Source organism: Lissotriton vulgaris, chromosome 5, assembly GCF_964263255.1.
Source record: "Lissotriton vulgaris chromosome 5, aLisVul1.2, whole genome shotgun sequence".
In the NCBI taxonomy this organism is placed as follows: Eukaryota; Metazoa; Chordata; class Amphibia; order Caudata; family Salamandridae; genus Lissotriton; species Lissotriton vulgaris.
In genome coordinates this window covers 1,546,000,209-1,546,027,686 of record NC_141693.1, presented here as the reverse complement: position 1 = coordinate 1,546,027,686, position 27,478 = coordinate 1,546,000,209, and the positions used below count along the sequence as shown (strand labels likewise).

Here is a 27,478-nt window from a genome sequence, read left to right as displayed (position 1 = left end):
TCTGACTTCGGATCAGAAGATTGAGGGTTCGAGTCCCTTCATGGTCAGTTTTTGCCAATGGACACACAACTCAGCTTTCCGTTCAGAATGGAAGCAGGCTCTTCCAATACTCTTATAGCCATCATGTTCTCATTCCTAATTATTCATGAAGTGGAGTACATACTGCACAGTCATTTAGATTGCATCTTCAGCCTAAAATCTTGTCCATGTTAGTGGCATTAAGAAGTGCTTCTATGTACACGCACTGAATATGTAATAGGGTTGCAGAATTTTGACTTGACAGAATGGGTTTTTAGCTTAAGGGTGTGTAGATGAAATGCAAGGTGTGTAAGTATGTGTTCATGGAGTGCTTCAAGTTTAAAAATCTGTCTGATTTGTGCAGTTAAAGTGCTAATTTTGCCTACGAGAAAGAAAAGTCCTACAGAAGAATTATAAAGGATTGGCACATTGGCTGCCTTTGCTGATGACACAGTTGGCTAATTTGTAAAGCATTGGTCTATTAAGTTGCAGAGTGTGGTTGAACTTGGTTAGGAGACTTGGTGCCTGTTTCTGTGTCCTGCTGAAGACAAGGGCGGCTTGATACCACTGTCAAAGCCCAGTTTATTGAGAAAAGCATCCAGGAAAGAAGAAGTGTTGAGTCGAAAGTGGTTCTCCTCCAATTTCTCTCCACTTGCTCGAAATGCAGAGCCTCCATTATAGCACAGAACAGAGTGTTAAAGTCGGGGATGGAAGAGGATGACAATGGGAAGTTTACTTATGGAGAGAACTGAGAAATGTCCTGTGTGCAGACACCAGTGTTTGACGATTGAATACATTTAAATAATGCCTCTAGACTGCAAGTGTTCATCTGTGCCTCAGTGGCCTAATGGATAAGGCACTGGCCTCCTAAGCCAGGGATTGTGGGTTCAAGTCCCATCTGAGGTGAAAACCAATATCCACTATTACTTTTCTAGAAAAATTTATTTATTTATTACATGCTTCCCCTCAGAAGCTTATGAGGTATTAGGAACTTTGAAATGGTACCATTTTACTTCTGTACTCTCCGGACTTATGTTGGTGTTCTGAAACTACAAAGTAGATTTTTAAACACCTATCTTTGTCAGATGCAACTTTGACCCAGCAGAAGATATTCCTTTGGAAAAAATGATTTGAATTGGATTGGTGTAACTGTTGTTTCTAGAGGTGGTGACAGGCTTTCAGCTACTTGAATAGGGCAAGTCAGGATTCATGAAACACATACAACCTTTGAGCGTGTGTAAATTGGCATATCCAGAAAGGAGCAGTTTGTACTACTGTCAAAACAGTTCTCTCCACTTCTGGAAATATCCAGAGCTATGTAAAGCATACAACCGAGCTTTAATCTCATGAAGAAAGAGGTTTAAATGCAAAAAAGAAAACAAAAGCTTATCGTACTGGTGACATTTTCATTATATAGATTCCAAAAGAGTGCTTTAATTGAAAGGAGCTGAAAACACAAAATGGGATGTAAACCTAAATAACTATCAATATCATATTTCCCATCCTTGCATACCACCTACATTATAAAAATAAGCACAGCAGGACATATGACCGCGTGGCCTAATGGATAAGGCGTCTGACTTCGGCTCAGAAGATTGAGGGTTTGAGTCCCTTCGTGGTCGGTTTTTGCCAATGGTCACACAACTCAGATTTCCATTCAGAATGGAAGCAGGCTCTTCCAATACTCTTATAGCCATCATGTTCTCATTCCTAATTATTCATGAAGTGGAGTACATACTGCACAGTCATTTAGATTGCATCTTCAGCCTAAAATCTTGTTCATGTTAGTGGCATTAAGAAGTGCTTCTATGTACACGCATGGAATATGTAATAGGGTTGCAGAATTTTGACTTGACAGAATGGGTTTTTAGCTTAAGGGTGTGTAGATGAAATGCAAGGTGTGTAAGTATGTGTTCATGGAGTGCTTCAAGTGTAAAATCTATATGATTTGTGCAGTTAACGTGCTAATTTTGCCTACGAGAAAGAGAAGTACTACAGAAGAATTATAAAGGATTGGCACATTGGCTTCCTTTGCTGATGACACAGTTGGCTAATTTGTGAAGCATTGGTCTATTAAGTTGCAGAGTGTAGTTGAACTTGGTTAGGAGACTTGGTGCCTGTTTCTGTGTCCTGCTGAAGACAAGGACGGCTTGATACCACTGTCAAAGCCCAGTTTATTGAGAAAAGCATCCAGGAAAGAAGAAGTGTTGAGTCGAGAGTGGTTCTCCTCCAATTTCTCTCCACTTGCTCGAAATGCAGAGAGTCCATTATAGCACAGAACAGAGTGTTAAAGTCGGGGATGGAAGAGGATGAAAATGGGAAGTTTACTTATGGAGAGAACTGAGAAATGTCCTGTGTGCAGACACCAGTGTTTGACGATTGAATACATTTAAATAATGCCTCTAGACTGCAAGTGTTTATGTGTGCCTCAGTGGCCTAATGGATAAGGCACTGGCCTCCTAAGCCAGGGATTGTGGGTTCGAGTCCCATCTGAGGTGAAAACCAATATCCACTCTTACTTTTCCAGAAAAATTGATATATATATTACATGCTTCCGCTCAGAAGCTTATGTGGTATTAGGAACTTTGAAATGGTACCATTTTACTTCTGTAATCTTCAGAGTCATGTTGGTGTTCTGAAACTACAAAGTAGATTTTTAAACACCTATCTTTGTCAGATGCAACTTTGACCCGGCAGAAGATATTCCTTTGGAAAAAATGATTTGAATTGGATTGGTGTAACTGTTGTTTCTAGAGGTGGTGACAGGCTTTCAGCTACTTGAATAGGGCAAGGCAGGATTCATGAAACGTATACAACATATGAGCCTGTGTAAATTGGCATATCCAGAAAGGAGCAGTTTGTACTACTGTCAAAACAGTTTCTCTCCACTTCTGGAAATATCCAGAGCTATGTAAAGCATACAACTGAGCTTTAATCTCATGAAGAAAGGGGTTTAAATGCAAAAAAGAAAACAAAAGCTTATCGTACTGGTGACATTCTCATTATATAGATTCCAAAAGAGTGCTTTAATTGAAAGGAGCTGAAAAAACACAATGGGATGTAAACCTAAATAACTATCAATATCATATTTCCCATCCTTGCATACTACCTACATTATAAAAATAAGCACAGCAGGACATATGACCGCGTGGCCTAATGGATAAGGTGTCTGACTTCGGATCAGAAGATTGAGGGTTCGAGTCCCTTCGTGGTCGGTTTTAACCAATGGACACACAACTCAGCTTTCCGTTCAGAATGGAAGCAGGCTCTTCCAATACTCTTATAGCCATCATGTTCTCATTCCTAATTATTCATGCAGTGGAGTACATACTGCACAGTCATTTAGATTGCATCTTCAGCCTAAAATCTTGTTCATGTTAGTGGCATTAAGAAGTGCTTCTATGTACACGCATGGAATATGTAATAGGGTTGCAGAATTTTGACTTGACAGAATGGGTTTTTAGCTTAAGGGTGTGTAGATGAAATGCAAGGTGTGTAAGTATGTGTTCATGGAGTGCTTCAAGTGTAAAATCTATATGATTTGTGCAGTTAACGTGCTAATTTTGCCTATGAGAAAGAGAAGTACTACAGAAGAATTATAAAGGATTGGCACATTGGCTTCCTTTGCTGATGACACAGTTGGCTAATTTGTGAAGCATTGGTCTATTAAGTTGCAGAGTGTGGTTGAACTTGGTTAGGAGACTTGGTGCCTGTTTCTGTGTCCTGCTGAAGACAAGGACGGCTTGATACCACTGTCAAAGCCCAGTTTATTGAGAAAAGCATCCAGGAAAGAAGAAGTGTTGAGTCGAGAGTGGTTCTCCTCCAATTTCTCTCCTCTTGCTCGAAATGCAGAGAGTCCATTATAGCACAGAACAGAGTGTTAAAGTCGGGGATGGAAGAGGATGAAAATGGGAAGTTTACTTATGGAGAGAACTGAGAAATGTCCTGTGTGCAGACACCAGTGTTTGACGATCGAATACATTTAAATAATGCCTCTAGACTGCAAGTGTTTATCTGTGCCTCAGTGGCCTAATGGATAAGGCACTTGCCTCCTAAGCCAGGGATTGTGGGTTCGAGTCCCATCTGAGGTGAAAACCAATATCCACTCTTACTTTTCCAGAAAAATTGATATATATATTACATGCTTCCGCTCAGAAGCTTATGTGGTATTAGGAACTTTGAAATGGTACCATTTTACTTCTGTACTCTTCAGGGTCATGTTGATGTTCTGAAACTACAAAGTAGATTTTTAAACACCTATCTTTGTCGGATACAACTTTGACCCGTCAGAAGATATTCCTTTGGAAAAAATGATTTGAATTGGATTGGTGTAACTGTTGTTTCTCGAGGTGGTGACAGGCTTTCAGCTACTTGAATAGGGCAAGTCAGGATTCATGAAACGTATACAACCTTTGAGCGTGTGTAAATTGGCATATCCAGAAAGGAGCAGTTCTTACTACTGTCTAAACAGTTTCTCTACCCTTCTGGAAAAATCCAGAGCTATGTAAAGCATACAACTGAGCTTTAATCTCATGAAGAAAGAGGTTTAAATGCAAAAAAGAAAACAAAAGCTTATCGTACTGGTGACATTCTCATTATATAGATTCCAAAAGAGTGCTTTAATTGAAAGGAGCTGAAAAAACACAATGGGATGTAAACCTAAATAACTATCAATATCATATTTCCCATCCTTGCATACCACCTACATTATAAAAAATAAGCACAGCAGGACATATGACTGCGTGGCCTAATGGATAAGGTGTCTGACTTCGGATCAGAAGATTGAGGGTTCGAGTCCCTTCGTGGTCGGTTTTTGCCAATGGTCACACAACTCAGCTTTCCATTCAGAATTGAAGCAGGCTCTTCCAATACTCTTATAGCCATCATGTTCTCATTCCTAATTATTCATGAAGTGGAGTACATACTGCACAGTCATTTAGATTGCATCTTCAGCCTAAAATCTTGTCCATGTTAGTGGCATTAAGAAGTGCTTCTATGTACACGCACTGAATATGTAATAGGGTTGCAGAATTTTGACTTGACAGAATGGGTTTTTAGCTTAAGGGTGTGTAGATGAAATGCAAGGTGTGTAAGTATGTGTTCATGGAGTGCTTCAAGTGTAAAAATCTGTATGATTTGTGCAGTTAAAGTGCTAATTTTGCCTACGAGAAAGAAAAGTACTACAGAAGAATTATAAAGGTTTTGCACATTGGCTGCCTTTGCTGATGACACAGTTGGCTAATTTGGAAAGCATTGGTCTATTAAGTTGCAGAGTGTGGTTGAACTTGGTTAGCAGACTTGGTGCCTGTTTCTGTGTCCTGCTGAAGAAAAGGACGGCTTGATACCACTGTCAAAGCCCAGTTTATTGAGAAAAGCATCCAGGAAAGAAGAAGTGTTGAGTCGAAAGTGGTTCTCCTCCAATTTCTCTCCACTTGCGCAAAATGCAGAGCCTCCATTATAGCACAGAACAGAGTGTTAAAGTCGGGGATGGAAGAGGATGAAAATGGGAAGTTTACTTATGGAGAGAACTGAGAAATGTCCTGTGTGCAGACACCAGTGTTTGACGATTGAATACATTTAAATAATGCCTCTAGACTGCAAGTGTTCATCTGTGCCTCAGTGGCCTAATGGATAAGGCACTGGCCTCCTAAGCCAGGGATTGTGGGTTCGAGTCCCATCTGAGGTGAAAACCAATATCCAGTATTACTTTTCTTGAAAAATTTATATATTTATTACATGCTTCCGCTCAGAAGCTTATGAGGTATTAGAAACTTTGAAATGGTACCATTTTACTTCTGTACTCCCCGGACTCATGTTGGTGTTCTGAAACTACAAAGTAGATTTTTTAAACACCTATCTTTGTCAGATGCAACTTTGACCCGGCAGAAGATATTCCTTTGGAAAAAATGATTTGAATTGGATTGGTGTAACTGTTGTTTCTAGAGGTAGTGACAGGCTTTCAGCTACTTGAATAGGGCAAGGCAGGATTCATGAAATGTATACAACCTTTGAGCGTGTGTAAATTGGCATATCCAGAAAGGAGCAGTTTGTACTACTGTCAAAACAGTTTCTCTCCACTTCTGGAAATATCCAGAGCTATGTAAAGCATACAACTGAGCTTTAATCTCATGAAGAAAGAGGTTTAAATGCAAAAAAGAAAACAAAAGCTTATCGTACTGGTGACATTCTCATTATATAGATTCCAAAAGAGTGCTTTAATTGAAAGGAGCTGAAAAAACACAATGGGATGTAAACCTAAATAACTATCAATATCATATTTCCCATCCTTGCATACCACCTACATTATAAAAATAAGCACCGCAGGACATATGACAGCGTGGCCTGATGGATAAGGTGTCTGACTTCGGATCAGAAGATTGAGGGTTCGAGTCCCTTCGTGGTCAGTTTTTGTCAATGGACACACAACTCAGCTTTCCGTTCAGAATGGAAGCAGGCTCTTCCAATACTCTTATAGCCATCATGTTCTCATTCCTAATTATTCATGAAGTGGAGTACATACTGCACAGTCATTTAGATTGCATCTTCAGCCTAAAATCTTGTCCATGTTAGTGGCATTAAGAAGTGCTTCTATGTACACGCACTGAATATGTAATAGGGTTGCAGAATTTTGACTTGACAGAATGGGTTTTTAGCTTAAGGGTGTGTAGATGAAATGCAAGGTGTGTAAGTATGTGTTCATGGAGTGCTTCAAGTGTAAAAATCTGTATGATTTGTGCAGTTAAAGTGCTAATTTTGCCTACGAGAAAGAAAAGTACTACAGAAGAATTATAAAGGATTGGCACATTGGCTGCCTTTGCTGATGACACAGTTGGCTAATTTGTAAAGCATTGGTCTCTTAAGTTGCAGAGTGTGGTTGAACTTGGTTAGGAGACTTGGTGCCTGTTTCTGTGTCCTGCTGAAGACAAGGACGGCTTGATACCACTGTCAAAGCCCAGTTTATTGAGAAAAGCATCCAGGAAAGAAGAAGTGTTGAGTCGAAAGTGGTTCTCCTTTAATTTCTCTCCACTTGCTCGAAATGCAGAGCCTCCATTATAGCACAGAACAGAGTGTTAAAGTCGGGGATGGAAGAGGATGAAAATGGGAAGTTTACTTATGGAGAGAACTGAGAAATGTCCTGTGTGCAGACACCAGTGTTTGACGATTGAATACATTTATATAATGCCTCTAGCGTGCAAGTGTTTATCTGTGCCTCAGTGGCCTAATGGATAAGGCACTCGCCTCCTAAGCCAGGGATTGGGGGTTCGAGTCCCATCTGAGGTGAAAACCAATATCCACTATTACTTTTCTAGAAAAATGTATGTATTTATTACATGCTTCCGCTCAGAAGCTTATGAGGTATTAGGAACTTTGAAATGGTACCATTTTACTTCTGTACTCTTCAGGGTCATGTTGATGTTCTGAAACTACAAAGTAGATTTTTAAACACCTATCTTTGTCGGATACAACTTTGACCCGTTCGAAGATATTCCTTTGGAAAAAATGATTTGAATTGGATTGGTGTAACTGTTGTTTCTCGAGGTGGTGACAGGCTTTCAGCTACTTGAATAGGGCAAGTCAGGATTCATGAAACGTATACAACCTTTGAGCGTGTGTAAATTGGCATATCCAGAAAGGAGCAGTTCTTACTACTGTCTAAACAGTTTCTCTACCCTTCTGGAAAAATCCAGAGCTATGTAAAGCATACAACTGAGCTTTAATCTCATGAAGAAAGAGGTTTAAATGCAAAAAAGAAAACAAAAGCTTATCGTACTGGTGACATTCTCATTATATAGATTCCAAAAGAGTGCTTTAATTGAAAGGAGCTGAAAAAACACAATGGGATGTAAACCTAAATAACTATCAATATCATATTTCCCATCCTTGCATACCACCTACATTATAAAAAATAAGCACAGCAGGACATATGACCGTGTGGCCTAATGGATAAGGTGTCTGACTTCGGATCAGAAGATTGAGGGTTCGAGTCCCTTCGTGGTCGGTTTTTGCCAATGGTCACACAACTCAGCTTTCCATTCAGAATTGAAGCAGGCTCTTCCAATACTCTTATAGCCATCATGTTCTCATTCCTAATTATTCATGAAGTGGAGTACATACTGCACAGTCATTTAGATTGCATCTTCAGCCTAAAATCTTGTCCATGTTAGTGGCATTAAGAAGTGCTTCTATGTACACGCACTGAATATGTAATAGGGTTGCAGAATTTTGACTTGACAGAATGGGTTTTTAGCTTAAGGGTGTGTAGATGAAATGCAAGGTGTGTAAGTATGTGTTCATGGAGTGCTTCAAGTGTAAAAATCTGTATGATTTGTGCAGTTAAAGTGCTAATTTTGCCTACGAGAAAGAAAAGTACTACAGAAGAATTATAAAGGTTTTGCACATTGGCTGCCTTTGCTGATGACACAGTTGGCTAATTTGGAAAGCATTGGTCTATTAAGTTGCAGAGTGTGGTTGAACTTGGTTAGCAGACTTGGTGCCTGTTTCTGTGTCCTGCTGAAGAAAAGGACGGCTTGATACCACTGTCAAAGCCCAGTTTATTGAGAAAAGCATCCAGGAAAGAAGAAGTGTTGAGTCGAAAGTGGTTCTCCTCCAATTTCTCTCCACTTGCGCGAAATGCAGAGCCTCCATTATAGCACAGAACAGAGTGTTAAAGTCGGGGATGGAAGAGGATGAAAATGGGAAGTTTACTTATGGAGAGAACTGAGAAATGTCCTGTGTGCAGACACCAGTGTTTGACGATTGAATACATTTAAATAATGCCTCTAGACTGCAAGTGTTCATCTGTGCCTCAGTGGCCTAATGGATAAGGCACTGGCCTCCTAAGCCAGGGATTGTGGGTTCGAGTCCCATCTGAGGTGAAAACCAATATCCAGTATTACTTTTCTTGAAAAATTTATATATTTATTACATGCTTCCGCTCAGAAGCTTATGAGGTATTAGAAACTTTGAAATGGTACCATTTTACTTCTGTACTCCCCGGACTCATGTTGGTGTTCTGAAACTACAAAGTAGATTTTTTAAACACCTATCTTTGTCAGATGCAACTTTGACCCGGCAGAAGATATTCCTTTGGAAAAAATGATTTGAATTGGATTGGTGTAACTGTTGTTTCTAGAGGTAGTGACAGGCTTTCAGCTACTTGAATAGGGCAAGGCAGGATTCATGAAACGTATACAACCTTTGAGCGTGTGTAAATTGGCATATCCAGAAAGGAGCAGTTTGTACTACTGTCAAAACAGTTTCTCTCCACTTCTGGAAATATCCAGAGCTATGTAAAGCATACAACTGAGCTTTAATCTCATGAAGAAAGAGGTTTAAATGCAAAAAAGAAAACAAAAGCTTATCGTACTGGTGACATTCTCATTATATAGATTCCAAAAGAGTGCTTTAATTGAAAGGAGCTGAAAAAACACAATGGGATGTAAACCTAAATAACTATCAATATCATATTTCCCATCCTTGCATACCACCTACATTATAAAAATAAGCACAGCAGGACATATGACCGCGTGGCCTGATGGATAAGGTGTCTGACTTCGGATCAGAAGATTGAGGGTTCGAGTCCCTTCGTGGTCGGTTTTTGTCAATGGACACACAACTCAGCTTTCCGTTCAGAATGGAAGCAGGCTCTTCCAATACTCTTATAGCCATCATGTTCTCATTCCTAATTATTCATGAAGTGGAGTACATACTGCACAGTCATTTAGATTGCATCTTCAGCCTAAAATATTGTCCATGTTAGTGGCATTAAGAAGTGCTTCTATGTACACGCACTGAATATGTAATAGGGTTGCAGAATTTTGACTTGACAGAATGGGTTTTTAGCTTAAGGGTGTGTAGATGAAATGCAAGGTGTGTAAGTATGTGTTCATGGAGTGCTTCAAGTTTAAAAATCTGTATGATTTGTGCAGTTAAAGTGCTAATTTTGCCTACGAGAAAGAAAAGTACTACAGAAGAATTATAAAGGATTGGCACATTGGCTGCCTTTGCTGATGACACAGTTGGCTAATTTGTAAAGCATTGGTCTATTAAGTTGCAGAGTGTGGTTGAACTTGGTTAGGAGACTTGGTGCCTATTTCTGTGTCCTGCTGAAGACAAGGACGGCTTGATACCACTGTCAAAGCCCAGTTTATTGAGAAAAGCATCCAGGAAAGAAGAAGTGTTGAGTCGAAAGTGGTTCTCCTCCAATTTCTCTCCACTTGCTCGAAATGCAGAGCCTCCATTATAGCACAGAACAGAGTGTTAAAGTCGGGGATGGAAGAGGATGAAAATGGGAAGTTTACTTATGGAGAGAACTGAGAAATGTCCTGTGTGCAGACACCAGTGTTTGACGATTGAATATATTTAAATAATGCCTCTAGACTGCAAATGTTTATCTGTGCCTCAGTGGCCTAATGGATAAGGCACTGGCCTCCTAAGCCAGGGATTGTGGGTTCGAGTCCCATCTTAGGTGAAAACCAATATCCACTATTACTTTTCTAGAAACATTTATTTATTTATTACATGCTTCCCCTCAGAAGCTTATGAGGTATTAGGAACTTTGAAATGGTACCATTTTACTTCTGTACTCTCCGGACTTATGTTGGTGTTCTGAAACTACAAAGTAGATTTTTAAACACCTATCTTTGTCAGATGCAACTTTGACCCAGCAGAAGATATTCCTTTGGAAAAAATGATTTGAATTGGATTGGTGTAACTGTTGTTTCTAGAGGTGGTGACAGGCTTTCAGCTACTTGAATAGGGCAAGTCAGGATTCATGAAACACATACAACCTTTGAGCGTGTGTAAATTGGCATATCCAGAAATGAGCAGTTTGTACTACTGTCAAAACAGTTTCTCTCCACTTCTGGAAATATCCAGAGCTATGTAAAGCATACAACTGAGCTTTAATCTCATGAAGAAAGAGGTTTAAATGCAAAAAAGAAAACAAAAGCTTATCGTACTGGTGACATTTTCCTTATATAGATTCCAAAAGAGTGCTTTAATTGAAAGGAGCTGAAAACACACAATGGGATGTAAACCTAAATAACTATCAATATCATATTTCCCATCCTTGCGTAAAACCTACATTATAAAAATAAGCACAGCAGGACATATGACTGCGTGGCCTAATGGATAAGGCGTCTGACTTCGGATCAGAAGATTGAGGGTTCGAGTCCCTTCGTGGTCAGTTTTTGCCAATGGTCACACATCTCAGATTTCCATTCAGAATGGAAGCAGGCTCTTCCAATACTCTTATAGCCATCATGTTCTCATTCCTAATTATTCATGAAGCGGAGTCCATACTGCACAGTCATTTATATTGCATCTTCAGCCTAAAATCTTGTTCATGTTAGTGGCATTAAGAAGTGCTTCTATGTACACGCATGGAATATGTAATAGGGTTGCAGAATTTTGACTTGACAGAATGGGTTTTTAGCTTAAGGGTGTGTAGATGAAATGCAAGGTGTGTAAGTATGTGTTCATGGAGTGCTTCAAGTGTAAAATCTGTATGATTTGTGCAGTTAAAGTGCTAATTTTGCCTACGAGAAAGAGAAGTACTACAGAAGAATTATAAAGGATTGGCACATTGGCTGCCTTTGCTGATGACACAGTTGGCTAATTTATGAAGCATTGGTCTATTAAGTTGCAGAGTGTGGTTGAACTTGGTTAGGAGACTTGGTGCCTGTTTCTGTGTCCTGCTGAAGACAAGGACGGCTTGATACCACTGTCAAAGCCCAGTTTATTGAGAAAAGCATCCAGGAAAGAAGAAGTGTTGAGTCGAAAGTGGTTCTCCTCCAATTTCTCTCCACTTGCTCGAAATGCAGAGCCTCCATTATAGCACAGAACAGAGTGTTAAAGTCGGGGATTGAAGAGGATGAAAATGGGAAGTTTACTTATGGAGAGAACTGAGAAATGTCCTGTGTGCAGACACCAGTGTTTGACGATTGTATACATTTAAATAATGCCTCTAGACTGCAAGTGTTTATCAGTGCCTCAGTGGCCTAATGGATAAGGCACTGGCCTCCTAAGCCAGGGATTGTGGGTTCGAGTCCCATCTGAGGTGAAAACCAATATCCACTCTTACTTTTCCAGAAAAATTGATATATTTATTACATGCTTCCGCTCAGAAGCTTATGTGGTATTAGGAACTTTGAAATGGTACCATTTTACTTCTGTACTCTTCAGAGTCATGTTGGTGTTCTGAAACTACAAAGTAGATTTTTAAACACCTATCTTTGTCAGATGCAACTTTGACCCGGGAGAAGATATTCCTTTGGAAAAAATTATTTGAATTGGATTGGTGTAACTGTTGTTTCTAGAGGTGGTGACAGGCTTTCAGCTACTTGAATAGGGCAAGTCAGGATTCATGAAACGTATACAACCTTTGAGCGTGTGTAAATTGGCATATCCAGAAAGGAGCAGTTTTTACTACTGTCAAAACAGTTTCTCTCCACCTCTAGAAATATCCAGAGCTATGTAAAGCATACAACTGAGCTTTATTCTCATGAAGAAAGAGGTTTAAATGCAAAAAAGAAAACAAAAGCTTATCGTACTGGTGACATTTTCATTATATAGATTACAAAAGAGTGCTTTAATTGAAAGGAGCTAAAAACACACAATGGGATGTAAACCTAAATAACTATCAATGTCATATTTCCCATCCTTGCATACCACCTACATTATAAAAATAAACACAGCAGGACATATGACCGCGTGGCCTAATGGATAAGGCGTCTGACTTCGGATCAGAAGAGTGAGGGTTCGAGTCCCTTCGTGGTCGGTTTTTGCCAATGGTCACACAACTCAGATTTCCATTCAGAATGGAAGCAGGCTCTTCCAAAACTCTTATAGCCATCATGTTCTCATTCCTAATTATTCATGAAGTGGAGTACATACTGCACAGTCATTTAGATTGCATCTTCAGCCTAAAACCTTGTTCATGTTAGTGGCATTAAGAAGTGCTTCTATGTACACGCACGGAATATGTAATAGGGTTGCAGAATTTTGACTTGACAGAATGGGTTTTTAGCTTAAGGGTGTGTAGATGAAATGCAAGGTGTGTAAGTATGTGTTCATGGAGTGCTTCAAGTGTAAAATCTGTATGATTTGTGCAGTTAAAGTGCTAATTTTGCCTACGAGAAAGAGAAGTACTACAGAAGAATTATAAAGGATTGGCACATTGGCTGCCTTTGCTGATGACACAGTTGGCTAATTTGTGAAGCATTGGTCTATTAAGTTGCAGAGTGTGGTTGAACTTGGTTAGGAGACTTGGTGCCTGTTTCTGTGTCCTGCTGAAGACAAGGACGGCTTGATACCACTGTCAAAGCCCAGTTTATTGAGAAAAGCATCCAGGAAAGAAGAAGTGTTGAGTCAAAAGTGGTTCTCCTTCAATTTCTCTCCACTTGCGCGAAATGCAGAGCCGCCATTATAGCACAGAAAAGAGTGTTAAAGTCGGGGATGGAAGAGGATGAAAATGGGAAGTTTACTTATGGAGAGAACTGAGAAATGTCCTGTGTGCAGACACCACTGTTTGACGATTGAATACATTTAATTAATGCCTCTAGACTGCAACAGTTTATCTGTTCCTCAGTGGCCTAATGGATAAGGCACTGGCCTCCTAAACCAGCGATTGAGGGTTCGAGTCCCATCTGAGGTGAAAACCAATATCCAGTATTACTTTTCTTGAAAAATATATATATTTATTACATGCTTCCGCTCAGAAGCTTATGAGGTATTAGGAACTTTGAAATGGTACCATTTTACTTCTGTACTCCCCGGACTCATGTTGGTGTTCTGAAACTACAAAGTAGATTTTTAAACACCTATCTTTGTCAGATGCAACTTTGACCCGGCAGAAGATAATCCTTTGGAAAAAAATGATTTGAATTGGATTGGTGTAACTGTTGTTTCTAGAGGTGGTGACAGGCTTTCAGCTACTTGAATAGGGCAAGGCAGGATTCATGAAACTTATACAACCTTTGAGCGTGTGTAAATTGGCATATCCAGAAAGGAGCAGTTTGTACTACTGTCAAAACAGTTTCTCTCCACTTCTGGAAATATCCAGAGCTATGTAAAGCATACAACTGAGCTTTAATCTCATGAAGAAAGAGGTTTAAATGCAAAAAAAGAAAACAAAAGCTTATCGTACTGGTGACATTCTCATTATATAGATTCCAAAAGAGTGTTTTAATTGAAAGGAGCTGAAAAAACACAATGGGATGTAAACCTAAATAACTATCAATATCATATTTCCCATCCTTGCATACCACCTACATTATAAAAATAAGCACAGCAGGACATATGACCGCGTGGCCTGATGGATAAGGTGTCTGACTTCGGATCAGAAGATTGAGGGTTCGAGTCCCTTCGTGATCGGTTTTTGCCAATGGACACACAACTCAGCTTTCCGTTCAGAATGGAAGCAGGCTCTTCCAATACTCTTATAGCCATCATGTTCTCATTCCTAATTATTCATGAAGTGGAGTACATACTGCACAGTCATTTAGATTGCATCTTCAGCCTAAAATCTTGTCCATGTTAGTGGCATTAAGAAGTGCTTCTATGTACACGCACTGAATTTGTAATAGGGTTGCAGAATTTTGACTTGACAGAATGGGTTTTTAGCTTAAGGGTGTGTAGATGAAATGCAAGGTGTGTAAGTATGTGTTCATGGAGTGCTTCAAGTTTAAAAATCTGTATGATTTGTGCAGTTAAAGTGCTAATTTTGCCTACGAGAAAGAAAAGTACTACAGAAGAATTATAAAGGATTGGCACATTGGCTGCCTTTGCTGATGACACAGTTGGCTAATTTGTAAAGCATTGGTCTATTAAGTTGCAGAGTGTGGTTGAACTTGGTTAGGAGACTTGGTGCCTGTTTCTGTGTCCTGCTGAAGACAAGGACGGCTTGATACCACTGTCAAAGCCCAGTTTATTGAGAAAAGCATCCAGGAAAGAAGAAGTGTTGAGTCGAAAGTGGTTCTCCTCCAATTTCTCTCCACTTGCTCGAAATGCAGAGCCTCCATTATAGCACAGAACAGAGTGTTAAAGTCGGGGATGGAAGAGGATGAAAATGGGAAGATTACTTATGGAGAGAACTGAGAAATGTCCTGTGTGCAGACACCAGTGTTTGACGGTTGAATACATTTAAATAATGCCTCTAGACTGCAAGTGTTCATCTGTGCCTCAGTGGCCAAATGGATTAGGCACTGGCCTCCTAAGCCAGGGATTGTGGGTTCGAGTCCCATCTGAGGTGAAAACCAATATCCACTATTACTTTTCTAGAAAAATTTATTTATTTATTACATGCTTCCCCTCAGAAGCTTATGAGGTATTAGGAACTTTGAAATGGTACCATTTTACTTCTGTTCTCTCCGGACTTATGTTGGTGTTCTGAAACTACAAAGTAGATTTTTAAACACCTATCTTTGTCAGATGCAACTTTGACCCAGCAGAAGATATTCCTTTGGAAAAAATGATTTGAATTGGATTGGTGTAACTGTTGTTTCTAGAGGTGGTGACAGGCTTTCAGCTACTTGAATAGGGCAAGTCAGGATTCATGAAACACATACAACCTTTGAGCGTGTGTAAATTGGCATATCCAGAAAGGAGCAGTTTGTACTACTGTCAAAACAGTTTCTCTCCACTTCTGGAAATATCCAGAGCTATGTAAAGCATACAACTGAGCTTTAATCTCATGAATAAAGAGGTTTAAATGCAAAAAAGAAAACAAAAGCTTATCGTACTGGTGACATTTTCATTATATAGATTCCAAAAGAGTGCTTTAATTGAAAGGAGCTGAAAACACACAATGGGATGTAAACCTAAATAACTATCAATATCATATTTCCCATCCTTGCATACCACCTACATTATAAAAATAAGCACAGCAGGACATATTACTGCGTGGCCTAATGGATAAGGCGTCTGACTTCGGATCAGAAGATTGAGGGTTCGAGTCCCTTCGTGGTCAGTTTTTGCCAATGGTCACACATCTCAGATTTCCATTCAGAATGGAAGCAGGCTCTTCCAATACTCTTATAGCCATCATGTTCTCATTCCTAATTATTCATGAAGTGGAGTACATACTGCACAGTCATTTAGATTGCATCTTCAGCCTAAAATCTTGTTCATGTTAGTGGCATTAAGAAGTGCTTCTATGTACACGCACGGAATATGTAATAGGGTTGCAGAATTTTGACTTGACAGAATGGGTTTTTAGCTTAAGGGTGTGTAGATGAAATGCAAGGTGTGTAAGTATGTGTTCATGGAGTGCTTCAAGTGTAAAATCTGTATGATTTGTGCAGTTAAAGTGCTAATTTTGCCTACGAGAAAGAGAAGTACTACAGAAGAATTATAAAGGATTGGCACATTGGCTGCCTTTGCTGATGACACAGTTGGCTAATTTGTGAAGCATTGGTCTATTAAGTTGCAGAGTGTGGTTGAACTTGGTTAGGAGACTTGGTGCCTGTTTCTGTGTCCTGCTGAAGACAAGGACGGCTTGATACCACTGTCAAAGCCCAGTTTATTGAGAAAAGCATCCAGGAAAGAAGAAGTGTTGAGTCAAAAGTGGTTCTCCTCCAATTTCTCTCCACTTGCGCGAAATGCAGAGCCTCCATTATAGCACAGAAAAGAGTGTTAAAGTCGGGGATGGAAGAGGATGAAAATGGGAAGTTTACTTATGGAGAGAACTGAGAAATGTCCTGTGTGCAGACACCACTGTTTGACGATTGAATACATTTAATTAATGCCTCTAGACTGCAACAGTTTATCTGTTCCTCAGTGGCCTAATGGATAAGGCACTGGCCTCCTAAACCAGCGAGTGTGGGTTCGAGTCCCATCTGAGGTGAAAACCAATATCCAGTATTACTTTTCTTGAAAAATTTATATATTTATTACATGCTTCCGCTCAGAAGCTTATGAGGTATTAGGAACTTTGAAATGGTACCATTTTACTTCTGTACTCCCCGGACTCATGTTGGTGTTCTGAAACTACAAAGTAGATTTTTAAACACCTATCTTTGTCAGATGCAACTTTGACCCGGCAGAAGATATTCCTTTGGAAAAAAGGATTTGAATTGGATTGGTGTAACTGTTGTTTCTAGAGGTGGTGACAGGCTTTCAGCTACTTGAATAGGGCAAGGCAGGATTCATGAAACGTATACAACCTTTGAGCGTTTGTAAATTGGCATATCCAGAAAGGAGCAGTTTGTACTACTGTCAAAACAGTTTCTCTCCACTTCTGGAAATATCCAGAGCTATGTAAAGCATACAACTGAGCTTTAATCTCATGAAGAAAGAGGTTTAAATGCAAAAAAAGAAAACAAAAGCTTATCGTACTGGTGACATTCTCATTATATAGATTCCAAAAGAGTGCTTTAATTGAAAGGAGCTGAAAAAACACAATGGGATGTAAACCTAAATAACTATCAAAAACATATTTCCCATCCTTGCATACCACCTACATTATAAAAATAAGCACAGCAGGACATATGACCGCGTGGCCTGATGGATAAGGTGTCTGACTTCGGATCAGAAGGTTGAGGGTTCGAGTCCCTTCGTGGTCGGTTTTTGCCAATGGACACACAACTCAGCTTTCCGTTCAGAATGGAAGCAGGCTCTTCCAATACTCTTATAGCCATCATGTTCTCATTCCTAATTATTCATGAAGTGGAGTACATACTGCACAGTCATTTAGATTGCATCTTCAGCCTAAAATCTTGTCCATGTTAGTGGCATTAAGAAGTGCTTCTATGTACACGCACTGAATATGTAATAGGGTTGCAGAATTTTGACTTGACAGAATGGGTTTTTAGCTTAAGGGTGTGTAGATGAAATGCAAGGTGTGTAAGTATGTGTTCATGGAGTGCTTCAAGTTTAAAAATCTGTATGATTTGTGCAGTTAAAGTGCTAATTTTGCCTACGAGAAAGAAAAGTACTACAGAAGAATTATAAAGGATTGGCACATTGGCTGCCTTTGCTGATGACACAGTTGGCTAATTTGTAAAGCATTGGTCTATTAAGTTGCAGAGTGTGGTTGAACTTGGTTAGGAGACTTGGTGCCTGTTTCTGTGTCCTGCTGAAGACAAGGACGGCTTGATACCACTGTCAAAGCCCAGTTTATTGAGAAAAGCATCCAGGAAAGAAGAAGTGTTGAGTCGAAAGTGGTTCTCCTCCAATTTCTCTCCACTTGCTCGAAATGCAGAGCCTCCATTATAGCACTGAACAGAGTGTTAAAGTCGGGGATGGAAGAGGATGAAAATGGGAAGATTACTTATGGAGAGAACTGAGAAATGTCCTGTGTGCAGACACCAGTGTTTGACGGTTGAATACATTTAAATAATGCCTCTAGACTGCAAGTGTTCATCTGTGCCTCAGTGGCCTAATGGATAATGCACTGGCCTCCTAAGCCAGGGATTGTGGGTTTGAGTCCCATCTGAGGTGAAAACCAATATCAACTATTACTTTTCTTGAAAAATTTATATATTTATTACATGCTTCCGCTCAGAAGCTTATGAGGTATTAGGAACTTTGAAATGGTACCATTTTACTTCTGTACTCCCCGGACTCATGTTGGTGTTCTGAAACTACAAAGTAGATTTTTAAACACCTATCTTTGTCAGATGCAACTTTGACCCGGCAGAAGATAATCCTTTGGAAAAAAATGATTTGAATTGGATTGGTGTAACTGTTGTTTCTAGAGGTGGTGACAGGCTTTCAGCTACTTGAATAGGGCAAGGCAGGATTCATGAAACGTATACAACCTTTGAGCGTGTGTAAATTGGCATATCCAGAAAGGAGCAGTTTGTACTACTGTCAAAACAGTTTCTCTCCACTTCTGGAAATATCCAGAGCTATGTAAAGCATACAACTGAGCTTTAATCTCATGAAGAAAGAGGTTTAAATGCAAAAAAAGAAAACAAAAGCTTATCGTACTGGTGACATTCTCATTATATAGATTCCAAAAGAGTGTTTTAATTGAAAGGAGCTGAAAAAACACAATGGGATGTAAACCTAAATAACTATCAATATCATATTTCCCATCCTTGCATACCACCTACATTATAAAAATAAGCACAGCAGGACATATGACCGCGTGGCCTGATGGATAAGGTGTCTGACTTCGGATCAGAAGATTGAGGGTTCGAGTCCCTTCGTGATCGGTTTTTGCCAATGGACACACAACTCAGCTTTCCGTTCAGAATGGAAGCAGGCTCTTCCAATACTCTTATAGCCATCATGTTCTCATTCCTAATTATTCATGAAGTGGAGTACATACTGCACAGTCATTTAGATTGCATCTTCAGCCTAAAATCTTGTCCATGTTAGTGGCATTAAGAAGTGCTTCTATGTACACGCACTGAATTTGTAATAGGGTTGCAGAATTTTGACTTGACAGAATGGGTTTTTAGCTTAAGGGTGTGTAGATGAAATGCAAGGTGTGTAAGTATGTGTTCATGGAGTGCTTCAAGTTTAAAAATCTGTATGATTTGTGCAGTTAAAGTGCTAATTTTGCCTACGAGAAAGAAAAGTACTACAGAAGAATTATAAAGGATTGGCACATTGGCTGCCTTTGCTGATGACACAGTTGGCTAATTTGTAAAGCATTGGTCTATTAAGTTGCAGAGTGTGGTTGAACTTGGTTAGGAGACTTGGTGCCTGTTTCTGTGTCCTGCTGAAGACAAGGACGGCTTGATACCACTGTCAAAGCCCAGTTTATTGAGAAAAGCATCCAGGAAAGAAGAAGTGTTGAGTCGAAAGTGGTTCTCCTCCAATTTCTCTTCACTTGCTCGAAATGCAGAGCCTCCATTATAGCACAGAACAGAGTGTTAAAGTCGGGGATGGAAGAGGATGAAAATGGGAAGATTACTTATGGAGAGAACTGAGAAATGTCCTGTGTGCAGACACCAGTGTTTGACGGTTGAATACATTTAAATAATGCCTCTAGACTGCAAGTGTTCATCTGTGCCTCAGTGGCCAATTGGATTAGGCACTCGCCTCCTAAGCCAGGGATTGTGGGTTCGAGTCCCATCTGAGGTGAAAACCAATATCCACTATTACTTTTCTAGAAAAATTTATTTATTTATTACATGCTTCCCCTCAGAAGCTTATGAGGTATTAGGAACTTTGAAATGGTACCATTTTACTTCTGTACTCTCCGGACTTATGTTGGTGTTCTGAAACTACAAAGTAGATTTTTAAACACCTATCTTTGTCAGATGCAACTTTGACCCAGCAGAAGATATTCCTTTGGAAAAAATGATTTGAATTGGATTGGTGTAACTGTTGTTTCTAGAGGTGGTGACAGGCTTTCAGCTACTTGAATAGGGCAAGTCAGGATTCATTTATTTATTTATTTATTATTACACTTAATTAAGCGCACAGCCACCCGGAGGTTTCCCGGCGCTAGAGCAAACTGATCAGTGATAGGAGGGAGGGATATTAGTTGTTGAAAAGCCAGGTCTTTATTCCTTTACGGAATTTCAGAAAGCACGATTCCGTGCGCAAGGACTGAGGAAGAGAATTCCATAAGGATGGGGCCAACAGAGCAAACGAGCGGCCGCCCATTTTAGCTCTGTTGATGCGCGGAATTTGAAATTTGTTATGCGATGAGGACCTAAGTGTGCGGGGGGGAACATATTGCTGAACTAGAGCAGCAAGATAGCGCGGGGCTCTATCAGTCATGATTTTATGCATGTAGCAGAGTGCTTTAAAATGCACTCTGCTTTCAATGCGCAACCAGTGCAGGTTCCGCCTGTGGTGTGTGACCGAGGATCTGGCAGGAAGTTGACAAATCAGGCGGACTGCCATATTCTGAACCACCTGGTATTTTCTGAAACACATACAACCTTTGAGCGTGTGTAAATTGGCATATCCAGAAAGGAGCAGTTTGTACTACTGTCAAAACAGTTTCTCTCCACTTCTGGAAATATCCAGAGCTATGTAAAGCATACAACTGAGCTTTAATCTCATGAATAAAGAGGTTTAAATGCAAAAAAGAAAACAAAAGCTTATCGTACTGGTGACATTTTCATTATATAGATTCCAAAAGAGTGCTTTAATTGAAAGGAGCTGAAAACACACAATGGGATGTAAACCTAAATAACTATCAATATCATATTTCCCATCCTTGCATACCACCTACATTATAAAAATAAGCACAGCAGGACATATTACTGCGTGGCCTAATGGATAAGGCGTCTGACTTCGGATCAGAAGATTGAGGGTTCGAGTCCCTTCGTGGTCAGTTTTTGCCAATGGTCACACATCTCAGATTTCCATTCAGAATGGAAGCAGGCTCTTCCAATACTCTTATAGCCATCATGTTCTCATTCCTAATTATTCATGAAGGAGAGTCTATACTGCACAGTCATTTTGATTGCATCTGCAGCCTAAAATCTTGTTCATGTTAGTGGCATTAAGAAGTGCTTCTATGTACACGCATGGAATATGTAATAGGGTTGCAGAATTTTGACTTGACAGAATGGGTTTTTAGCTTAAGGGTGTGTAGATGAAATGCAAGGTGTGTAAGTATGTGTTCATGGAGTGCTTCAAGTGTAAAATCTGTATGATTTGTGCAGTTAAAGTGCTAATTTTGCCTACGAGAAAGAGAAGTACTACAGAAGAATTATAAAGGATTGGCACATTGGCTGCCTTTGCTGATGACACAGTTGGCTAATTTGTGAAGCATTGGTCTATTAAGTTGCAGAGTGTGGTTGAACTTGGTTAGCAGACTTGGTGCCTGTGTCTGTGTCCTGCTGAAGACAAGGACGGCTTGATACCACTGTCAAAGCCCAGTTTATTGAGAAAAGCATCCAGGAAAGAAGAAGTGTTGAGTCGAGAGTGGTTCTCCTCCAATTTCTCTCCACTTGCTCAAAATGCAGAGAGTCCATTATAGCACAGAACAGAGTGTTAAAGTCGGGGATGGAAGAGGATGAAAATGGGAAGTTTACTTATGGAGAGAACTGAGAAATGTCCTGTGTGCAGACACCAGTGTTTGACGATTGAATACATTTAAATAATGCCTCTAGACTGCAAGTGTTTATCTGTGCCTCAGTGGCCTAATGGATAAGGCACTGGCCTCCTAAGCCAGGGATTGTGGGTTCGAGTTCCATCTGAGGTGAAAACCAATATCCACTCTTACTTTTCCAGAAAAATTGATATATTTATTACATGCCTACGCTCAGAAGCTTATGTGGTATTAGGAACTTTGAAATGGTACCATTTTACTTCTGTACTCTTCAGAGTCATGTTGGTGTTCTGAAACTACAAAGTAGATTTTTAAACACCTATCTTTGTCAAATGCAACTTTGACCCGGGAGAAGATATTCCTTTGGAAAAAATTATTTGAATTGGATTGGTGTAACTGTTGTTTCTAGAGGTGGTGACAGGCTTTCAGCTACTTGAATAGGGCAAGTCAGGATTCATGAAACGTATACAACCTTTGAGCGTGTGTAAATTGGCATATCCAGAAAGGAGCAGTTTTTACTACTGTCAAAACAGTTTCTCTCCACCTCTAGAAATATCCAGAGCTATGTAAAGCATACAACTGAGCTTTATTCTCATGAAGAAAGAGGTTTAAATGCAAAAAAGAAAACAAAAGCTTATCGTACTGGTGACATTTTCATTATATAGATTCCAAAAGAGTGCTTTAATTGAAAGGAGCTGAAAACACACAATGGGATGTAAACCTAAATAACTATCAATATCATATTTCCCATCCTTGCATACCACCTACATTATAAAAATAAGCACAGCAGGACATATGACCGCGTGGCCTAATGGATAAGGCGTCTGACTTCAGATCAGAAGATTGAGGGTTCGAGTCCCTTCGTGGTCGGTTTATGCCAATGGTCACACAACTCAGATTTCCATTCAGAATGGAAGCAGGCTCTTCCAATACTCTTATAGCCATCATGTTCTCATTCCTAATTATTCATGAAGTGGAGTACATACTGCACAGTCATTTAGATTGCATCTTCAGCCTAAAACCTTGTTCATGTTAGTGGCATTAAGAAGTGCTTCTATGTACACGCACGGAATATGTAATAGAGTTGCAGAATTTTGACTTGACAGAATGGGTTTTTAGCTTAAGGGTGTGTAGATGAAATGTAAGGTGTGTAAGTATGTGTTCATGGAGTGCTTCAAGTGTAAAAATCTGTATGATTTGTGCAGTTAAAGTGCTAATTTTGCCTACGAGAAAGAGAAGTACTACAGAAGAATTATAAAGGATTGGCACATTGGCTGCCTTTGCTGATGACACAGTTGGCTAATTTGTGAAGCATTGGTCTATTAAGTTGCAGAGTGTGATTGAACTTGGTTAGGAGACTTGGTGCCTGTTTCTGTGTCCTGCTGAAGACAAGGACGGCTTGATACCACTGTCAAAGCCCAGTTTATTGAGAAAAGCATCCAGGAAAGAAGAAGTGTTGAGTCGAAAGTGGTTCTCCTCCAATTTCTCTCCACTTGCGCGAAATGCAGAGCCTCCATTATAGCATAGAAAAGAGTGTTAAAGTCGGGGATGGAAGAGGATGAAAATGGGAAGTTTACTTATGGAGAGAACTGAGAAATGTCCTGTGTGCAGACACCACTATTTGACGATTGAATACATTTAAATAATGCCTCTAGACTGTAACTGTTTATCTGTGCCTCAGTGGCCTAATGGATAAAACACTGGCCTCCTAACCCAGGGATGGTGGATTCAAGTCCCATCTGAGGTGAAAACCAATATCCAGTCTTACTTTTCCAGAAAAATGTATATGTTTATTACATGCTTCCGCTCAGAAGCTTATGTGGTATTAGGAACTTTGAAATGGTACCATTTTACTTCTGTACTCTTCAGAGTCATGTTGGTGTTCTGAAACTACAAAGTAGATTTTTAAACACCTATCTTTGTCAGATGCAACTTTGACCCGGCAGAAGATATTCCTTTGGAAAAAATTATTTGAATTGGATTGGTGTAACTGTTGTTTCTAGAGGTGGTGACAGGCTTTCAGCTACTTGAATAGGGCAAGTCAGGATTCATGAAACGTATACAACCTTTGAGCGTGTGTAAATTGGCATATCCAGAAAGGAGCAGTTTTTACTACTGTCAAAACAGTTTCTCTCCACCTCTAGAAATATCCAGAGCTATGTAAAGCATACAACTGAGCTTTATTCTCATGAAGAAAGAGGTTTAAATGCAAAAAAGAAAACAAAAGCTTATCGTACTGGAGACATTTTCATTATATAGATTCCAAAAGAGTGCTTTAATTGAAAGGAGCTGAAAACACACAATGGGATGTAAACCTAAATAACTATCAATATCATATTTCCCATCCTTGCATACCACCTACATTATAAAAATAAGCACAGCAGGACTTATGACCGCGTGGCCTAATGGGTAAGGCGTCTGACTTCAGATCAGAAGATTGAGGGTTCGAGTCCCTTCGTGGTTGGTTTTTGCCAATGGCCACACAACTCAGATTTCCATTCAGAATGGAAGCAGGCTCTTCCAATACTCTTATAGCCATCATGTTCTCATTCCTAATTATTCATGAAGTGGAGTACATACTGCACAGTCATTTAGATTGCATCTTCAGCCTAAAATCTTGTTCATGTTAGTGGCATTAAGAAGTGCTTCTATGTACACGCACAGAATATGTAATAGAGTTGCAGAATTTTGACTTGACAGAATGGGTTTTTAGCTTAAGGGTGTGTAGATGAAATGCAAGGTGTGTAAGTATGTGTTCATGGAGTGCTTCAAGTGTAAAATCTGTATGATTTGTGCAGTTAAAGTGCTAATTTTGCCTACGAGAAAGAGAAGTACTACAGAAGAATTATAAAGGATTGGCACATTGGCTGCCTTTGCTGATGACACAGTTGGCTAATTTGTGAAGCATTGGTCTATTAAGTTGCAGAGTGTGGTTGAACTTGGTTAGGAGACTTGGTGCCTGTTTCTGTGTCCTGCTGAAGACAAGGACGGCTTGATACCACTGTCAAAGCCCAGTTTATTGAGAAAAGCATTCAGGAAAGAAGAAGTGTTGAGTCGAGAGGGGTTCTCCTCCAATTTCTCTCCACTTGCTCGAAATGCAGAGAGTCCATTATAGCACAGAACAGAGTGTTAAAGTCGGGGATGGAAGAGGATGAAAATGGGAAGTTTACTTATGGAGATAACTGAGAAATGTCCTGTGTGCACACACCAGTGTTTGACGATTGAATACATTTAAATAATGCCTCTAGACTGCAAGTGTGTATCTGTGCCTCAGTGGCATAATGGATAAGGCACTGGCCTCCTACGCCAGGGATTGTGTGTTCGAGTCCCATCTGAGGTGAAAACCAATATCCACTCTTACTTTTCCAGAAAAATTGATATATTTATTACATGCTTCCGCTCAGAAGCTTATGTGGTATTAGGAACTTTGAAATGGTACCATTTTACTTCTGTACTCTTCAGAGTCATGTTGGTGTTCTGAAACTACAAAGTAGATTTTTAAACACCTATCTTTGTCAGATGCAACTTTGACCCGGCAGAAGATATTCCTTTGGAAAAAATGATTTGAATTGGATTGGTGTAACTGTTGTTTCTAGAGGTGGTGACAGGCTTTCAGCTACTTGAATAGGGCAAGTCAGGATTCATGAAACGTATACAACCTTTGAGCGTGTGTAAATTGCCATATCCAGAAAGGAGCAGTTTTTACTACTGTCAAAACAGTTTCTCTCCACCTCTAGAAATATCCAGAGCTATGTAAAGCATACAACTGAGCTTTATTCTCATGAAGAAAGAGGTTTAATTGCAAAAAAGAAAACAAAAGCTTATCGTACTGGTGACATTTTCATTATATAGATTCCAAAAGAGTGCTTTAATTGAAAGGAGCTGAAAACACACAATAGGATGTAAACCTAAATAACTATAAATATCATATTTCCCATTCTTGCCTACCACCTACATTATAAAAATAAGCACAGCAAGACATATGACCGCGTGGCCTAATGGATAAGGCGTCTGACTTCGGATCAGAAGATTGAGGGTTCGAGTACCGTTGTGGTCGGTTTTTGCCACTGGTCACACAACTCAGCTTTCCATTCAGAATGGAAGCAGGCTCTTCCAATACTCATATAGCCATCATGTTCTCATTCCTAATTATTCATGAAGTGGAGTACATACTGCATAGTCATTTAGATTGCATCTTCAGCCTAAAATCTTGTTCATGTTAGTGGCATTAAGAAGTGCTTCTATGTACACGCACTGAATATGTAATAGGGTTGCAGAATTCTGACTTGACAGAATGGGTTTTTAGCTTAAGGGTGTGTAGATGAAATGCAAGGTGTGTAAGTATGTGTTCATGGAGTGCTTCAAGTGTAAAATCGGTATGATTTGTGCAGTTAAAGTGCTAATTTTGCCTACGAGAAAGAAAAGTACTACAGAAGAATTATAAAGGATTGGCACATTGGCTGCCTTTGCTGATGACACAGTTGGCTAATTTGTAAAGCATTGGTATATTAAGTTGCAGAGTGTGGTTGAACTTGGTTAGGAGACTTGGTGCCTCTTTCTGTGTCCTGCTGAAGACAAGGACGGCTTGATAACACTGTCAAAGCCCAGTTTATTGAGAAAAGCATCCAGGAAAGAAGAAGTGTTGAGTCGAAAGTGGTTCTCCTCCAATTTCTCTCCACTTGCTCGAAATGCAGAGCCTCCATTATAGCACAGAACAGAGTGTTAAAGTCGGGGATGGAAGAGGATGAAAATGGGAAGTTTACTTATGGAGAGAACTGAGAAATGTCCTGTGTGCAGACACCAGTGTTTGACGATTGAATACATTTAAATAATGCCTCTAGACTGCAACTGTTTATCTGTGCCTCAGTGGCCTAATGGATAAGGCACTGGCCTCCTAAGCCAGGGATTGTGGGTTCGAGTCCCATCTGAGGTGAAAACCAATATCCGCTCTTACTTTTCCAGAAAAATTTATATATTTATAACATGCTTCCGCTCAGAAGCTTATTGTGAGAAGTTGGCCTGATATATAATGCTCACTAATTCTTAGTGATCACTTTGTATCATGCCAAGCAACCCTTATGATGATGGTTGTAATTCAACCTTGTAGACCAGTTATCCTAGTGGTAACGTGGACAAAGCAGTCTTAGGCTAAACTCTGAAAGGCATGTGAAGCCAGCTGTTATACCATACACAACCCCCTTGAATACCAAATGAAAGGGACACCACACAGATATATATTGAAAATATATATTGATTTATTAACTATAAAATCCCCTGGACTCTTTATGAGCACAGAAGCACAAGCGTTAAATCACAAGACAGTTTAAAATACACAAAAGTTGCACAATATGGATGAGCCCTAGGGGCCACCTAAACCATATACTAAGAAAGTGGTAAAGAGATACCAAGAGGAAAGTGAAGAGGCCTAGGGCCTTGGGAATCGCTGGAGCTATTCAAGACTGGCAATGACTAAGTCGGGAAAGGCCCACAGGA

The 27,478-nt window shown here is 39.7% G+C and overlaps 20 non-coding genes across 20 annotated transcripts; all 20 read left to right on the top strand.

Moving 5' to 3' along the window:
- The first annotated feature begins 851 nt into the window (after positions 1-851).
- TRNAR-CCU (transfer RNA arginine (anticodon CCU)) lies at positions 852-924 on the top strand. The gene has a single exon. It is a non-coding gene; the product is annotated as a tRNA-Arg (tRNA).
- A 643-nt stretch (positions 925-1,567) lies between these two features.
- On the top strand, positions 1,568-1,640 carry TRNAR-UCG (transfer RNA arginine (anticodon UCG)). The gene has a single exon. It is a non-coding gene; the product is annotated as a tRNA-Arg (tRNA).
- Positions 1,641-2,443: 803 nt separating this feature from the next.
- TRNAR-CCU (transfer RNA arginine (anticodon CCU)) lies at positions 2,444-2,516 on the top strand. Its single transcript has one exon. It is a non-coding gene; the product is annotated as a tRNA-Arg (tRNA).
- Positions 2,517-3,160: 644 nt separating this feature from the next.
- On the top strand, positions 3,161-3,233 carry TRNAR-UCG (transfer RNA arginine (anticodon UCG)). Its single transcript has one exon. It is a non-coding gene; the product is annotated as a tRNA-Arg (tRNA).
- An 803-nt stretch (positions 3,234-4,036) lies between these two features.
- On the top strand, positions 4,037-4,109 carry TRNAR-CCU (transfer RNA arginine (anticodon CCU)). Its single transcript has one exon. It is a non-coding gene; the product is annotated as a tRNA-Arg (tRNA).
- Positions 4,110-4,754: 645 nt separating this feature from the next.
- TRNAR-UCG (transfer RNA arginine (anticodon UCG)) lies at positions 4,755-4,827 on the top strand. Its single transcript has one exon. It is a non-coding gene; the product is annotated as a tRNA-Arg (tRNA).
- An 804-nt stretch (positions 4,828-5,631) lies between these two features.
- TRNAR-CCU (transfer RNA arginine (anticodon CCU)) lies at positions 5,632-5,704 on the top strand. Its single transcript has one exon. It is a non-coding gene; the product is annotated as a tRNA-Arg (tRNA).
- Positions 5,705-7,944: 2,240 nt separating this feature from the next.
- TRNAR-UCG (transfer RNA arginine (anticodon UCG)) lies at positions 7,945-8,017 on the top strand. The gene has a single exon. It is a non-coding gene; the product is annotated as a tRNA-Arg (tRNA).
- An 804-nt stretch (positions 8,018-8,821) lies between these two features.
- Positions 8,822-8,894, top strand: TRNAR-CCU (transfer RNA arginine (anticodon CCU)). Its single transcript has one exon. It is a non-coding gene; the product is annotated as a tRNA-Arg (tRNA).
- A 645-nt stretch (positions 8,895-9,539) lies between these two features.
- Positions 9,540-9,612, top strand: TRNAR-UCG (transfer RNA arginine (anticodon UCG)). The gene has a single exon. It is a non-coding gene; the product is annotated as a tRNA-Arg (tRNA).
- Positions 9,613-10,416: 804 nt separating this feature from the next.
- TRNAR-CCU (transfer RNA arginine (anticodon CCU)) lies at positions 10,417-10,489 on the top strand. Its single transcript has one exon. It is a non-coding gene; the product is annotated as a tRNA-Arg (tRNA).
- Positions 10,490-11,133: 644 nt separating this feature from the next.
- On the top strand, positions 11,134-11,206 carry TRNAR-UCG (transfer RNA arginine (anticodon UCG)). Its single transcript has one exon. It is a non-coding gene; the product is annotated as a tRNA-Arg (tRNA).
- Positions 11,207-12,009: 803 nt separating this feature from the next.
- Positions 12,010-12,082, top strand: TRNAR-CCU (transfer RNA arginine (anticodon CCU)). The gene has a single exon. It is a non-coding gene; the product is annotated as a tRNA-Arg (tRNA).
- A 644-nt stretch (positions 12,083-12,726) lies between these two features.
- On the top strand, positions 12,727-12,799 carry TRNAR-UCG (transfer RNA arginine (anticodon UCG)). Its single transcript has one exon. It is a non-coding gene; the product is annotated as a tRNA-Arg (tRNA).
- Positions 12,800-15,198: 2,399 nt separating this feature from the next.
- TRNAR-CCU (transfer RNA arginine (anticodon CCU)) lies at positions 15,199-15,271 on the top strand. The gene has a single exon. It is a non-coding gene; the product is annotated as a tRNA-Arg (tRNA).
- A 644-nt stretch (positions 15,272-15,915) lies between these two features.
- TRNAR-UCG (transfer RNA arginine (anticodon UCG)) lies at positions 15,916-15,988 on the top strand. Its single transcript has one exon. It is a non-coding gene; the product is annotated as a tRNA-Arg (tRNA).
- A 1,521-nt stretch (positions 15,989-17,509) lies between these two features.
- Positions 17,510-17,582, top strand: TRNAR-UCG (transfer RNA arginine (anticodon UCG)). The gene has a single exon. It is a non-coding gene; the product is annotated as a tRNA-Arg (tRNA).
- A 3,607-nt stretch (positions 17,583-21,189) lies between these two features.
- On the top strand, positions 21,190-21,262 carry TRNAR-UCG (transfer RNA arginine (anticodon UCG)). The gene has a single exon. It is a non-coding gene; the product is annotated as a tRNA-Arg (tRNA).
- Positions 21,263-22,065: 803 nt separating this feature from the next.
- TRNAR-CCU (transfer RNA arginine (anticodon CCU)) lies at positions 22,066-22,138 on the top strand. The gene has a single exon. It is a non-coding gene; the product is annotated as a tRNA-Arg (tRNA).
- Positions 22,139-26,845: 4,707 nt separating this feature from the next.
- TRNAR-CCU (transfer RNA arginine (anticodon CCU)) lies at positions 26,846-26,918 on the top strand. Its single transcript has one exon. It is a non-coding gene; the product is annotated as a tRNA-Arg (tRNA).
- Positions 26,919-27,478: the final 560 nt, after the last annotated feature.